The sequence below is a fragment of the Marmota marmota genome, unplaced genomic scaffold, assembly GCF_001458135.2.
Source record: "Marmota marmota marmota unplaced genomic scaffold, marMar, whole genome shotgun sequence".
Taxonomy (NCBI): domain Eukaryota; kingdom Metazoa; phylum Chordata; class Mammalia; order Rodentia; family Sciuridae; genus Marmota; species Marmota marmota.
This window is the reverse complement of record NW_026000052.1, coordinates 1,187,716-1,202,167: the sequence shown is the minus strand read 5'-3', so window position 1 is coordinate 1,202,167 and position 14,452 is coordinate 1,187,716. Positions and strand designations below refer to the sequence as shown.

The 14,452-nt window shown below is 49.4% G+C and overlaps 1 long non-coding RNA gene across 1 annotated transcript; it reads right to left on the bottom strand.

Annotated features, from left to right (window-relative positions):
* Positions 1 to 10,976: 10,976 nt before the first annotated feature.
* LOC107159226 lies at positions 10,977 to 14,434 on the bottom strand. The gene is made up of 2 exons (XR_001505721.2): positions 13,787 to 14,434; positions 10,977 to 12,917 (listed from the first exon to the last, which is right to left on the bottom strand). It is a non-coding gene; the product is annotated as an uncharacterized LOC107159226 (long non-coding RNA).
* Positions 14,435 to 14,452: the final 18 nt, after the last annotated feature.

The following is a 14,452-nucleotide window of genomic DNA, read 5'->3' as shown; positions in this document are numbered from 1 at the left end:
TGGGAAGGGGGCGCACCTGTCGGGGGGCGGGGGCGGGAGAGGAGGTGTGCCTGTGGCGGTGCTGCGCCTGGCCTGTCGGAGGACCGGTCCCAGAGTCCCCAACGCTCAGGCCCCGGCAGGGCCGGGCAGGTTTGCCTAGCGTGCTCAACCTTGTAACCTGGACGGGCGTCTGCTGGGGCCCACACCTAGCTTCCTGGCCACATCTTTGGGGATGGCCAGGGCCTGGCCACGTGGACAAAGTGGTGCCCAGGCAGGACCAGGGAGATGCATCATCCTAGCTGTCTCTGTTAGGTCCGTTCATACCTTAGCTTTGCCACTCTGCCCTGGATTTAAAGTTCTGGTTCCCTGGATTTAAAGTTCTGATTCTCTGGAGTTGAGTTCATGGGAGGCAAAAGTGTTGGGGGCAGGTTTTGTGGTGCCTGAAACGTTTACAACGGTAGGGGGTGTGGTCTCTTTAGGAAAAAGAATGCTAAACTGTGAAAAAAGAACTAGTTACAGAAATGAATGTTTTGTATAATTTGTTTGCTTGGTACTGGGATTGAACCCAGGTGCAGTTTACCCTTGAGCTACATCCCTACCTCTTTTTCTTTTGAGACGGGGTCTTCCTAAGTTACTAGCCTAACTCTTGAGTGACTGGGATTACAGGCGTGTTTCACTGGGCTGGACTATAATATCCCATTCCTTTCCTTTTCTTTCTCTTTCTTCTCTCTTCCTTTTGTTCTTTCTCTTTTTCTTTTTTTTTGGCAGTACTGCTGATTGAACCCAGGGTCTTGTGCATGTGTTCTACCAATGAGCAACACTCCCAGCTTGATATGTGTATAATGTGTAAGGTGTGTGTGTGTTATTTTACAATAATTCTGTAATGTTTTGCAATAATTTTGTATAGTGAGAAATTATAATTTTTGAAAATATAAATGCCACAAGCATCACAACATTCAGAAAAATAACTGTGTGAATTAGCAATTGCATGGTGCATGTCTTTAATGCTTTTGCTTGCTATTTTTACTTTGTGTTTTCTTTGCCTCCTCATGATTTTCAGAATTGTTTTGTAGATGGAAGGAAAAGATGACTCAGACATTTCTGTAATGTGCTTGATCAAATTTGTATGTAATTGTTAGTACTGACATTGGCTTGGGAAGCTCAAGCCTTCTCAACAAACAATGAACTCATCCCATGGATGAGTTCATTGTTTGTTGACACTGCTACAGGTTTATTATGTTCCACAAACAGGAGTTCTGATGAATGAAATACCAGCCAAGAAGAAAAAAAGATGTGTATAGAGTTGTATGTGCTGCAGTTCCAAATACATTGCTGGGAGGAGACAGTTTTCATTGCACCCAGGCAGCAGGGGAACCGAGCCCTTTGCCCACACTGTGCAGATTGGGTGATTGGAAGAATTCTGCAGATACTCTCCATTGGCTAGGTATACACCAGCCCCTTTTCCTCTTCACTTCGTACTGACTTCAGTGTCCACCAGTATGTGGGGGGTAGAGGACATCCTTAGAAGACTGAACTGCAGGGGCTGGGGATGTGGCTCAAGCGGCAGAGCGCTCGCCTGGCATGCGTGCAGCCCGGGTTCGGTCCTCAGCGCCCCATACAAACAAAGATGTTGTGTCCGCCGATAACTAAAAATAAATATTAAAAAATTCTCTCTCTCTCTCTAAAAAAAAAAAAAAAAAAAGTTGTGTCCACCAAATCCTGAAAAATAAATATTTAAAAAAAAAGGACTGAACTGCATGGAAATGTCCCATAAACCCTGACAAATGCACCTCATCTTGTTCCCCTTAGTCACATAGTAGTCATGCCAGTGCTGCTGGACACCGAAAGTGTGGTGAAGGACTTGACCACATGGACATGCTGGGAGGCCCCTCCCACAGTGGTGGGAGAATGTAGCAGAGCCAGCTCCATAGTGTGTCTACTCTGGCTGGCCTGGGCTGGGAGAGGGGGCATCTAGACCTAACTGTCCTTGTGTAGGAGTCCACTGGGACAGCCATCATCCCATCCAGCTCTCAGGAGTCCAGCCTTGATGCCACAAAGAGGTCTTCTGCTTAATCCTTGGTGCTCCTGAGCTACCAGGGTGCAGCTGGGTGTGGTGTCTCTGAAGCTGTTCCCTCATCCCCTTTTTTCCCTCTGAGGTCACCTGTTTAGCCCCCTCCTGTCTCCTCTTGGTGTTCGGATAAGCAGTTCATGCCTCCCCAGAAACATCACACCATGGCCACTGAGTGAACCCTCTGTCCACACTGTTAAGGAAAGCAGACTACTGGAGTTCTCCACTTGACTTCCTGGATGTAGAAGAGGAAAGATAGTTCAAAAGTCTCCTGGAAAACCACACACACACACACGCGCACACACACACACACACACACACACACATATGGCCACTTGTTCCTACCTCCAGAGCTGAGCTCCTCTCCAGCACGCTTTCCCTTCCGTATTTTGAGTACCCTCTGTCTTTCATTTCACTAAAATGTCTCTGTTTACCCTGTTTCTGAAGGAGTGCTGTTACAAAGCCTTCCCCTTGCCCTCTGACTTCCTGGGTTTCCCATGAGAAGTTAGCTGTCACTTACACCCATGCATTCCCTTGTTCCCCTGCAGGCCGTGTGAGCTGACCTCTGACTGCCGGATTTCCCCTTGGTCTTCAGTTTTCCTATTACTTCCCAAGTGCAGCTTGCTTTCTTCTCTTTTTTCTTTTTTAATATGTATTTTTCAGTTGCAGAAGGACATAATACCTTTGTGCTTTTTTTTTAATATTTATTTTTTAGTTTTTTCGGTGGACACGACATGTTTGTATGAGAGAGAGAGAGAGAGAGAGAGAGAGAATTTTTAAAAAAAATTTATTTAAAAAAAATATCTTTTTTTTTTTTTTAATGTGGTGTTGAGGATCAAACCCAGCGTCCTGCACATGCCAGGCGAGCATGCTACCACTTGAGCTACATCCCCAGCCCCCTTTGTTTTTTTAAATATTTATTTTTTAGTTGGACACAATATCTTCATTTATTTATTTCTATGTGGCGCTGAGGATCGAACCTAGGTCCTCGCATGTGCTAGGCGAGTGCTGTACCGCTGAGCCACAACCCCAGCTCCCTTTGTTTTTATTTATTTATTTTTATGTGGTGCTGAGGATGGAACCCAGGGCTTTGCACACTCCAGGTGAGCACTCTACCACTGAGCCACAACCCCAGCCCCTCCAAGGGCAGCTTTCTTTATATTTATCCTGCTTGGGTTGACCAAACTTCTTAGAATTGCATGTTAAAGTTTTTCATCATTTTGATGGGATTTATCTAACATTTATATATATATTTTTCTCATTCTTTTTCTCTCTTGCTCGCTTTATTTTGTACTCATGATTTAAGATTGAACCCAGGAGCACTTACCCACCAAGCCACATCCCCAGCCCTTTTTATTTTTTACTTAGACAAGGTTTTGCTAACTCTCCCTCCTCAGTCTCCCCAGTGCTGTGTCACAGGTATGTGTCACCATGCCCCACTCATTTTCTCTTTCCTTCTTCTGGGATTCCAAATAATATATGTAATTGCACTTGATGTGCCCCGCCATTCTTTTTCTGATCTTTATTCTCTCCAATCTTCTAGCTGGAGGACTTCCTGGGGCTCTTTCTTCAAGATTACTGATCCTTTCCCAGCCATGATACTAAACCCAAGCAGCTTGCTCAGATGGTGACTGTAGGTAATGACAATGTGCTGTACTCTTCAAAAAGCTCCAAGAAAGGATTTTGAAAGTTTTCACCAAAACTGTAAAAATGTACTTTTTATGTTTCTCAGTAATATAATTTCTATTTGATTCTTTTCAATAATTTCAACTTCTCTGGTGAGAGAAGTATTTATTCTTTTAAAAATATGCTTTAAGATTTTGAACATAACAACTGTATTAAAGACCACTGTGGTGTTCGGAACCCAGGGACACTCTACCACTGAGCTACGCCCCCAGTCCTTTTTACTTATTTATTTTACTTTGAGACTGGGCCTTGCTAAGGTGCTAAGGCTGGCCTCAAGTTTGTGATCCTCCTGCCTCAGCCTCCTGAGCCACTAGATCACAAGTGTGCACCTGGCAAAGGCTCTATCTTTTATTTATTTATTATTTATGGTACCAGGGATTGAACTCAGGGGCACTAGGCCACTGAGTCATATCCACAGCCCTATTTTGTATTTTATTAGAGACAGAGACTCACTGGGTCGCTTAGTAGCTCACTAAATTGCTGAGGCTGGCTTTGAACTCACAATCCTCTTGCCTCTGCCTCCTGAGCCACTGGGATTACAGGCATGTGCTACCATGCCCAGCCAAGGCTCTATCTTTTAAATCCAACATCCGTGTCAATTCAGAATCTTTTCTGCTGGTTGTGTTTTCTCTTGGCCATGGGACTGCAGGGCCCCCCCAGTGCCTCTCACTTTGTTGCTGGGTCTTAACTGGAGAACCACAGGGTGTCGCGACCATTCGGTGACCAGCCAGCTGCAGGCTTCCCCATCCGGTTTGAGCCCAAGCAGAGGCCTTGAACCTTCCTAGATGCCAGTGGAGATATTTATGTTGTCTAAAACACGGAAAGAAACTGGCCCCAACCTGAGCCGAAATTCTGTGAACCCTCCTGTCAACCCCTTCCCTGAGCCTCTCAGCTGTGAGGATGAACTCTGCCTCTCTAGGTGTGCTGCCCTGGCGAGTGCCTGGCCCTGCTCTGCCCGGCCTTTGGTGCTTCTCTCTGAGGTCCCTCTGGCTCCACCTCAGGATGGCGTGGGCATGCCTTGTGGACCTCCCCTGCTGCCACTTTGGGGACAACTCTAGCTGAAGGCTTGGTGAGACAGAACAATACATTTACCTGTTTTGCACATCTGGCCACTTCATGCTGGACGTCCTGGACGTCATGTGGCAGGGAGTCTGGGTCTCAAGGTCCTGTCCCTCCAGTGTCGGCTGTAGTCTGTCCCTAGTCCCGTTTCTGGAGGTCCAGCTAAGTGCCCAGAGTGTTGGCAAGGGGGGTCGCAGGGGGCTTCTCCATCTCTCAGTGCGCTCCCTGTGCTCTGCCTTCCTGTTCTGCCGATTCCAGCTGCCCCTGCTGCTCCCCCTCGGCCCAGCAGCAGTGCTGAGCTTCCTGCTGCAGGTGGCCTCCCCATCTGTGGACAGGCTGGCAACTGCTCCAAGCAGAAAGCCAGAACTTGGGCCACCTCATGGGCCTCCCTTCTCACAGAGTCTGCCTTGTGCTGCCTGCTGCCTGGTGCCTGGAAACAGTCCCTCCTGGACTTGTCCAGCTTCGTGGTTGTTCATGGTGGAGGTCAAGGCCGGGACTGGTCACAGGAAAAGGCAGATTTTCTTAGGATTCCATTTCTCAACTGTTCCTTGGTCCCCAACTTTATTGAAGGTGGTTCCTGTAGACGACTTACCGTTGACAGCTCTGTTTCTGACCGCCTCGTGCCATTCTGGACCTGACCACCAAGAAGCCTGCAGCTCAAGAATGCAAGCTGGATTCCATTTACAAACACCAGCACAGAGAATGCTGGCCCAGGGCTGCTCTCCACGGCTTTCCTGGTCATGATTAGCTTGATCTAAAGCTTGATCTAAGCTTCCTTGGTGTTTACATTTGAAGTGTTGCTGGCGTGACATCAGGAGAACGGGACCCACTCCTTCCCTGATCGATGTCCAATGGCATCCTCAGGGAAGTCTGGGCACCAGGAACAAGAAACGCAATGAGAACTAGCCCGCACACACCCAGTGTCATTCGTGCCACCACGTGGACCACACCACCTGTCTTTCCATCTGCTCTTCCACCCGCCTGTTACCGGAGCTTGTTCTAGGCAGAGACGAGTTCCGTGAGGTGTCCCTGTGAGCTCGTACTTGGGAGGGGCAATAAGATGGTCATATAAACAGAAAATCTCAACATAGCGTCACTAGTGTGCAGAGAGGCAAGGATGGGCATCGAGGGGATCAAGGGACACAGGTGGATGGTCCAGGAAGGGGATGTCATGGGAGATATCACCTCCTGACAGACACTCTCTGAGCAGAAGATGGCTTGATCCCCAGGTTATTCAGTTGGGATGACACACTCAGATCTTCCTTTGAGGAAGAGCTGGGGGCACAGCATGTGGTAGGTGGGCAGAGGGAGACTGAGGCAGGGTGTGGGGACTGGGACTGGCCAGGGCCGGGGAGTGGAGAAGGGGACAGAAGGAGTGAGGCCTCCAGGGCAGCCCTGGTGTGCAGTCAGATCAACAGGCCCACACACAGCGCTCGCTGCTGGGTCGCAGCGTAAGATGACGCGGGAACACAGTTCACCTGCAGCACTGCCTGTTCAGAGCAAAAATCCTGGCCGGGCATGACGGCACACACCTGCTCCTTGGGAGGCTGAGGCAGGTGGGTCACTTCGAACCGGGAGTTCAAGGCTGCTGCCCAGGCTGGACCCCAACTCAAAACAGAACAAAACAAAAAAACCTGAGGGAAGGCAGTGGGGTGGGGGGAGCAGCCAGGTAGTAGAGCAACTGTGGTGGCAAAGATGGATGGGTCTTTCCAAATATCCAGTAGAATGTTTTGAATGTTTTGAATGTTCCCGTGCAAAGCAGTGGCCAGCGTCTGAGGGGATAGATCGGACAGTCCCACTGACCCGAACCTGGCACTTGGTACACACAGAGCAGAACATCGCCTATGCCCCCTAAACGTGCTGTTCTCATAGGTCCACAAACAATCAAAAGCAAAAAAGCAACCGCAGGTGGTCGCCCTGCCCGCCCCACCCGCCCTGCACGCCTCCTCCCCAACCCCGAGAGGAGGACCCTGAGTGTCCCCTTGGTCTTCCTGCTCTACATGGTTCTGGCTGCCGACACACAGGCCCTGGGCTCACTGCTGCAGCTCACGCAGGAGTGCTGCTCATGGTGTGCGTGAACGCCGTGGTCACATTCCCTTTCAGCTGCCTCTAACTTATTAAATCAAGTGTTTATTTCCTTTGTTTTTAGGTATCTGTGAAGTGCCCTTCAGAAATAACACAGCGTCAGTGACCTTCTCGGCCCTTTGCACCTGGGGCCCCTGCTCAGCAGCCTGCTCTCCCCAGTGCTGTCCAGGTGGGCTGCCTCCAGGCCAGGACCCGGCAGTGTTCAGACGGAGCATGTGGGAGGCAGGTTCCTGAGACCCCGGGTATGGGAACATGCCTCTGTTCCGTCAGAGCCCTCAACTGTGGGCGGGAAACTGTTCTCAAAACTCAAAGGCCCCGGCCATGGTCTCCCACTGTCCAGATCACTGTGGAAAGCTGGTGCCCTCCCGTGATCAATCCTTCACAGACCTTACATCTGGTCCTGCTCCGCTGCCCGTCTGAAAGTTTTCAGGATCTTCAATGTAAACTCACTGTCTGCAGCTTCATAATGAGGGACTTGGAGTGGGTTTTCCCTCTGTCATCTGCTCAGCATTCTAGGGCCTCTAAATTTGGACAACAATACCCTTCTATTTAAGAGGTATTTTCTTGTTATTTGTGTGTGTGTGTGCACGTGTGTGTGGGCGTGTGTTGCTGGGGATGGAACCCAGGGCTTTATGCATGCTAGGCAAGTGCTCTAACACTGAGCTACACCCCAGCCCTTTTTGTTTTGAGACAGGATCTTGCTAAGTTGCCCAGGCTGGCCTCAAACTTATGGTCCTCCTGTCTCAATCTCCTGAGTAGCTGGGATCACAGGTGTGCACCACCGTGCCTGGCTTAGGTTGCTTCTTTAGGACCTGCTTTATCCTGCAACCTGGAGGGCAGACAAAGGTAGATTTTCATAACAAAATCCACTAAAAGTTTTTTTTGCTTTCTATTATTAATGGATGCCAGCAACCCTCCATAATGCCAGTGATAAAATACTCCTCAGGAAAGTACCTTTGGTTAGTTAAGTGCAGGATTTGCTGATGTGACTGAGCTCTGATGTCAGAGCTTGTCCCACCCTTTTATCAACTTTGTACGCTATCTGGAAACCAGCTGAACTGTTTCCAGAGGAAGTTCCTAAAACTTGGGTGCAGTGTGTGCTTCCAGTCCTGGTGAAACTTTGCACCATGGCTCCTGTGTTTAACAGCAAAACAGACGTTAGCTGTGCTTGAGGTATGTCAATGGTCATTCCAGGGGGTCCCTTGGGTTTTTATTTGACCTTTTGATTTTTGACTGCAAAGAATTCTGAAGGCTGCTAGGATTGTATAGATTCATAATTTCTAGAATGTACTGTGACGTAGAAGCTTCATGTACCTTTTGTAAACACTGTATCCTGGGCCTGAGGTTTTTCCTGTGGCTTTAAGTGAAAGAAAATTTCAGTTTAATAGAAGGTGTTCTTGCCAGGCGTGGTGGCACACACCTGTAATCCCAGTGGCTCTGGAGGCTGAGGCAGGAAGGTCACTAGTTCAAAGCCAGCCTCAGCAAGGGTGAGATGCTAAGTAACTCAGTGAGACCCTGTCTTTAAATAAAATACAAAAATGGGCTTGGGATATGGCTCAGTGCTCAAGTGCCCCGAGTTCAATCCCTGGTACTCTAAAATAAAATAAAATAAAATAAAATAAAAGGTATTCTTGGGTTGGGGTTGTGCCTCAGAGGTAGAGCGCTCCCCTAGCACGTGTGAGGTCCTGGTTTCGATCCTCAGTACCACATAAAAATAAATAAGTAAGATAAAGGTATTGTGTGTAACTACAACTAAAAATAAATATTTTTAAAAAGGTATTCTTTGATCATCTAGGAGGAAAAATTGATAAATATGGATGAATAGTCTATTTAAACTGACAATGAGAAAAAAATTTTTTTTTTTTCTGATTTTGGTTTTTTGGTACCGGGAATTGAACCCAAGAGTGCTTAACTACTGAGCCATATCCCCAGCCCTATTTTGAGACAGTCTCACTAAGGGCTTTGCTAAATTACTGAGGCTAACCTTGAACTAGTGATCCTCCTGCCTCAGCCTCTGAAGCCATGGGGATTATAGGTGTGTGCCACCGCACCTAGCTAAAAAAAATTTTTTTAATATTTATTTTAAAGTTTTAGTTGGGCATAATACCTTTATTTTACTTATTTATTTTTTTTAATGTGGTGCTGAAGATCGAACCCAGGGTCTTACATGTGTGAGGCAAGTGCTCTGCCACTGAGCCACAACCCCGCCCCCTAAAATGGTTTTTTTTAAAAAAATAGTTTTAGTTGTAGATGGGCACAATAACTTTATTTTGTTTATTAATTTTTTTATGTGGTGCTGAGGATGGAACCCACACCTCACACATGCCAGGGAAGCGCTCTACCACTGAGACACAACCCCAGCTCCAAAATGGGGTTTTTCAGTGTTAAATTTTCAAAAACGGAAATGACTACAATGTTACCAATTCCCACAGGCACCATGCTGGTGTGTGGGTGATGCCTCCCATCCCACTGTGGGGTTCAGTGCAGTGGCCTCTTGCTCCGTGGGTGTGTAGGTGGAGTCCAGGGAGGGCAAGGTAGGCGCCAGCCCCCCAGCTTTCTCCAGCAGGCCTCCCAAGTCTGCCCCACTAGCTGCTGAGCAGAGGGGCCCGGACTGGGTCAGGAACAAGGTAGGAAGATAGCCAAGGGGAGAGGAGGCCCGAGGTGGAAGGGGCAGACCTAGCAGCTAGGCCTGTGCACAGGGGCAGGGGCAGAGGTGCCAGCTGGTCTGGACCCTGGCCCAGGGTAGAAAAGCGGAGAGGGTGGGAGTAGGGTTGGGAGGATGGTGTCCTGGGGCTAGGAGCACCCAGCTGCCTCAGGGTAGAGGGGAGCCCCTCAGGCCGCAGGAGCATCTCTGACACAGGACTGTGTGGCCTCACCAGGTGACCACACTTGCTGGCTCAGGAGTGTGGGTTACCATGAGACCAGCATGCATGGTTCTGACAGCTGGTCAGGATGCAGGTCAGTCTACTACTCCACTGCTGGGCAGATGGCCCCTGACCAGCCAGGGCAGTAGTTTCCATTATGGCCAGCAGGTGGCAGGAGAGGCCACAGGGACCTGAGCTCCGTTCAATGCCTGCCTTTCAGCCAGCAAGGACAAGGAAACAGGGCCCCAGACCAGACCCCAGGCATGACCTGGAGGGCTCCCATGAAGGAACAGCTTCCACTTCCTCAGTAAGGACAAGGGTGTAGGGAGTGGAAAATCAGGGTCACCAGGAGAGAGGCCAGCTTCATCCTAAAATCCAAAAAAGAGGACTTAAAAACAGCACACTACAGGGACCCAGCCACATCAATGTTTACAGCAGCACAGTTCACAACAGCTAAACTGTGGAGCCAACCTAGAGGCCCTTCAGTAGATGAATGGATTAAAAAATGTGGCAAATATACACAATGGAATATTACTCAGCAATAAGAGAACAAAATCATGGCATTTGCAGGTAAATGGATGGCGTTGGAGAAGATAATGCTGCAGTGAAGTTAGCCAGTCCCCCCAAAAAACAATGCCGAATGTTTTATCTGATATAAGGAGGCTGACTCATAGTGGGGTAAGGAGGGGGAGCATGGGAGGAATAGATGAATTCTAGATAGGGCAGAGGGGTGGGAGGGGAAGGGAAGGGGGCAGGGGGTTAGCAAGGACAGTGGAATGTGATGGACATCATTATACAAAGTACATGTATGAAGATATGAAACTGGGTGTCCACATACTTCTTTTTTTTTTAAACAGTGTCTTTTCTGTTTTTTTTTTTTTTAAAGAGAGAGAGAGAGAGAATTTTTTTTTTAATATTTATTTTTTAGTTTTCGGCGGACACAACATCTTTGTTTGTATGTGGTGCTGAGGATCGAACCTGGGCCGCACGCACGCCAGGCAAGCGCGCTACCGCTTGAGCCACATCCCCAGCCCCCAGGGTGTCCACATACTTCATAAACAAACAGAGAGATGAAAAATTGTGGTACATACGTGTAATAAGAATTGAAATGTAAAAAAAAAGACACCAAAGTACATGTATAAAGGCATGAATTGGCGTGAACATACTTTACACAAAGATATGAAAAACTGTACTCTATATGTATAATAAGAATTGTAATGCATTCTGCTGTTGTGTATTTAAAAAAATAAAATCAATAAAACAACAACAAAAAAATCCAAAAAAGGCCCAGGATATGCCAAGCAGGGAAGGAGGGGTACCAGGTGAGGGGCTGCTGCTGTAGAGGCCTGGCCAGGCTGGGCCTTTGGCTCTGGTGTGAGGTGGCTCTGAGGCTGGCTGAGGGTCACACTGAAGCAGGTCTGCACCTCAGGCGTCGTTGTGGATAAGGGAACTGGGGAGTCTTCTTTACTTTCTTCTTGGTCCTTTCTGTAGTTTCCAGACATCCCCAAGTGACCTGTGTTGCTTAAAGCAGAAACTTTGGGGCCACTGAGGAGTGAACCCGGGGAGCCTTTCCACCACACTGCACCCCAAGTCCTCTTTATTTTGAGACAGTCTTGCTGAGCTTGGCTGGAATTTTGAGCCTCTGGAGTCCCTGGATCATAGGTGTGACTACTGTGCCTGACCAGAAACATTCTGACGTGGACGCATGGGAAGCATAAGAAGGCTTGTTCAGAATGGGACCTGAGCAGGTGGCCGCCTGCCGCACCATTCCTACTGATGCCCATGTTGCCTCAGGAGCTCACCCTCATACATGGTCTCCTGAGGGGTGGTCCTGAACTGACCCTTTAGACATTTGAGCCACTACCTGGGGGTGAGACCTGCCCCATCCCTGCACCCAGGAGGCAGCCCACCTGCTGGCCCCAGAGCAATGCCACAGGAAGTTTGTCATTCTCTTTCCCTTCACTAGGGTCCCCCCCAACACCCTACAGGGCCTCCAGGAGATGCTGCACCTCCAGCTGGCTGTAGGCTGGGCACTGAGCTAGGGAAAAGCCCCCACGGTGTGCTTGTGTGGGGGACCCTGGCTTAGAGCTGTTTTGGCCTTTCCAGGAGTGCGCCTATCAGAGAGTGGCAGACAGGGCAGCTGGTGTCTTTCAGGAGTGGCAGCACAAGGCAACTTTCAAATGACTGAGGAAAAAGAGCCACTTTTAGGGTAAGCAAGGGACTGTGGCCTCTGTGAGGTGACTCCCCCCCTGGGAGCAGCACCAGTTACATGAGGGGCATCCTGTGTATAGCCTTTGTGCCTCCTGCTCCCACATGCAAGTTGGCTGTCACCCCAAAGGCCCGAGGGAGTAAAGCATGTGAGGCATGGGCCTCAAGGACAGAGGCCCTGTCTGGGAAAGGTGAGTGCTCAGTTGTGTTCAGAAGTGTCCACAGTGCCCTACTGGACATGAAATGAAAAGCAGAAGCAGCAGCAGCAGAGAGAGAGAGAGACGTCAGTGGTTGGACTGCCAAGGGGCAGCTGCTTTCCTTGAGGACCTTCAGGTAGAGTGGGGGCCACTGGCAGTTGTCCCCTTCAGTGCTCTGTAGGTCTAATGGGCAGCTGCTGGGGCCTCCCCTCTGTGGCCAAGTCACAGGAGCTGGTGTCCACTGCATCTAGCCCTGTCCATGGTGAGCCTCACACTTTCTGCAGGGGCTCCAGCACTCTCAGGTCAGGATACTGAGGCCCAGGACAGTGGCCACCTCATGAGCACCCCAGACCCTGAAGCTACGGGAATGTAACTGCTGGTTCTCAGGGCTTGGGAGATGCTGGGGCCCCTCTTGAGTCTGCCCAGGGGAACTTGCCCTGCCTTGCCCTCAGGGGCTGCCCTGGTGGGATGACTTTTGCTTTCTTGCTTTCTTTTTTAAATATTTACTTTTTAGTTGTAGTTGGACACAATACCTTTATGTCACTTATTTATTTTTATGTGGTGCTGATGATTGAACCTAGGGCTTCACACATGCTAGGCGAGCGTCCTGCCACTAAGCCACAACCCAGGTCTCAACTTTTGCTTTCTTTTGGCAGGAAGGAACTTGTGTGGTAATCCCCAGAGTGAGTCACCTTTTTCTGAGCTGAGCCAGTGGCCACTTCCCATCAGAGCACCTCTTGAGTCTTGTAAGTCTCAACTCTGTACACAGGCCTGTTATTAGAATGGAAAAAAAAGTGTGAAAACCCTCTGAACACAGGAAAGTCTAAAATAAATGAAGGTATTTTTGTGACAGAAGCACTGCCACACTGGTACTGGTATTGTCCCCGTGGCCCTGAAGTGCTATCAGCATTTGTCTTGCTGGGAAAAATTTTTTTTTCCAGTATTGGGCATTGAGCCCAGGGCCTCCCTCATACATGCTAGTCAGCGCTCTGACACTGAGCTACACCCCTGCCCTTGGGGAAATCTCTGGATGTAGATGGAGCTGAGGTAGTCTTGAGCCCCTTCCCTTGTGGATGTCGCCATCCTGCCAGGGGTTCTAACTCCCAAGGAAGGGCCCACTGCCTGAAGGCTGGCGGAACATTTTTCTTTTTCTTGTCGTGCTGGGGCGCAAATTCAGGGCCTTGTGCTTTTTGGACAAGTGCTGTACCACCGGGTTACATTCCCAGCCCACAACTTTCCCATTTTACTCTGAGGAAGTATCTGAGCTCTGCTGCAGGTAGACCCCTTCATTCTGGGGTGCTGGATTCTCAGGACCTAGATGCAGCTGGGAGGAGACCCTCCTTGTGCCTCAGAGCAGTTAGTTTCTGGGCTTGAATGTGATTCTCCTGACCTTGCAGGTGAGAACTCAGAATATTTCCAGGGCTGTTTGCAGCCTCCATGAAGCTAACCGTCCTGGTAACTCTCTGAGTTCTATCTGAGGCAGGGAGGCCTTGCTGTCATGTCCCAGGAAGCGAGTTTCAGGTGGGGGAAATTCCAACTCCAAACCATGACGTGGTGCAAGCAGTGTGGTCTAATAAACCACCCCACCTTTCAGCCCATTCCATCCTTGAGCAGTTTCCAAGGCTTCCCAGGGACCTTACCTCTGAACCTTCTTCCTTTCCAGCCCAGGGAGAGAGCCGCGGAAACTCACGGAACACGAGAGTGTCTGCTCATTTTTTGGCAAAGCCCACGCGCTATCCTGTCCAATGCTGGCTGACCCCTTACGGAGATGACGGAGTCAGCCCTCCCAGCGATGCCTCCTTCTAGATGTTCCTATTTGCTTGTTCCACATTTCCATGTGTCAAAAAGGCAGAGGAGACGCTTTTCTTTGGTGGTAAATTTCACACAACATAAGAAAGGACCATTTAAATCTTTTGCAGTGGACAATCCAGTTAGTTCTAGATGTCTCACTATCCCCAAAAGAGACTATGCCTCTGTTCCGGCGATTCGAGCCTTCGTGGGGATGGGAGTATGGAGCGAGAGAGCCTTAGGCTGGCCCTCGTAGTCCGGACCTCACAGCAGATTTAGCACCCTGGGACTCCGCGACCGCTTGCAACCTGCGAGAGCAAACTTAAGTATCAAGCTGCTGCAGCGCCGACCAATCGGCGCCTGCTACGGCTCCCAGAACGCTCTTGGTAGGCCCTCGTGTCAATCCGTCAGGAGGCGGGCCCACAGCAGGCGATTCCGACCAATAGGCGCTCTCCGCGGCTCCTTTCGCGTTCGTGGTAGGCTCGCGCGTCAGTCCATCAGGAGGGTTTGGGGTGGGG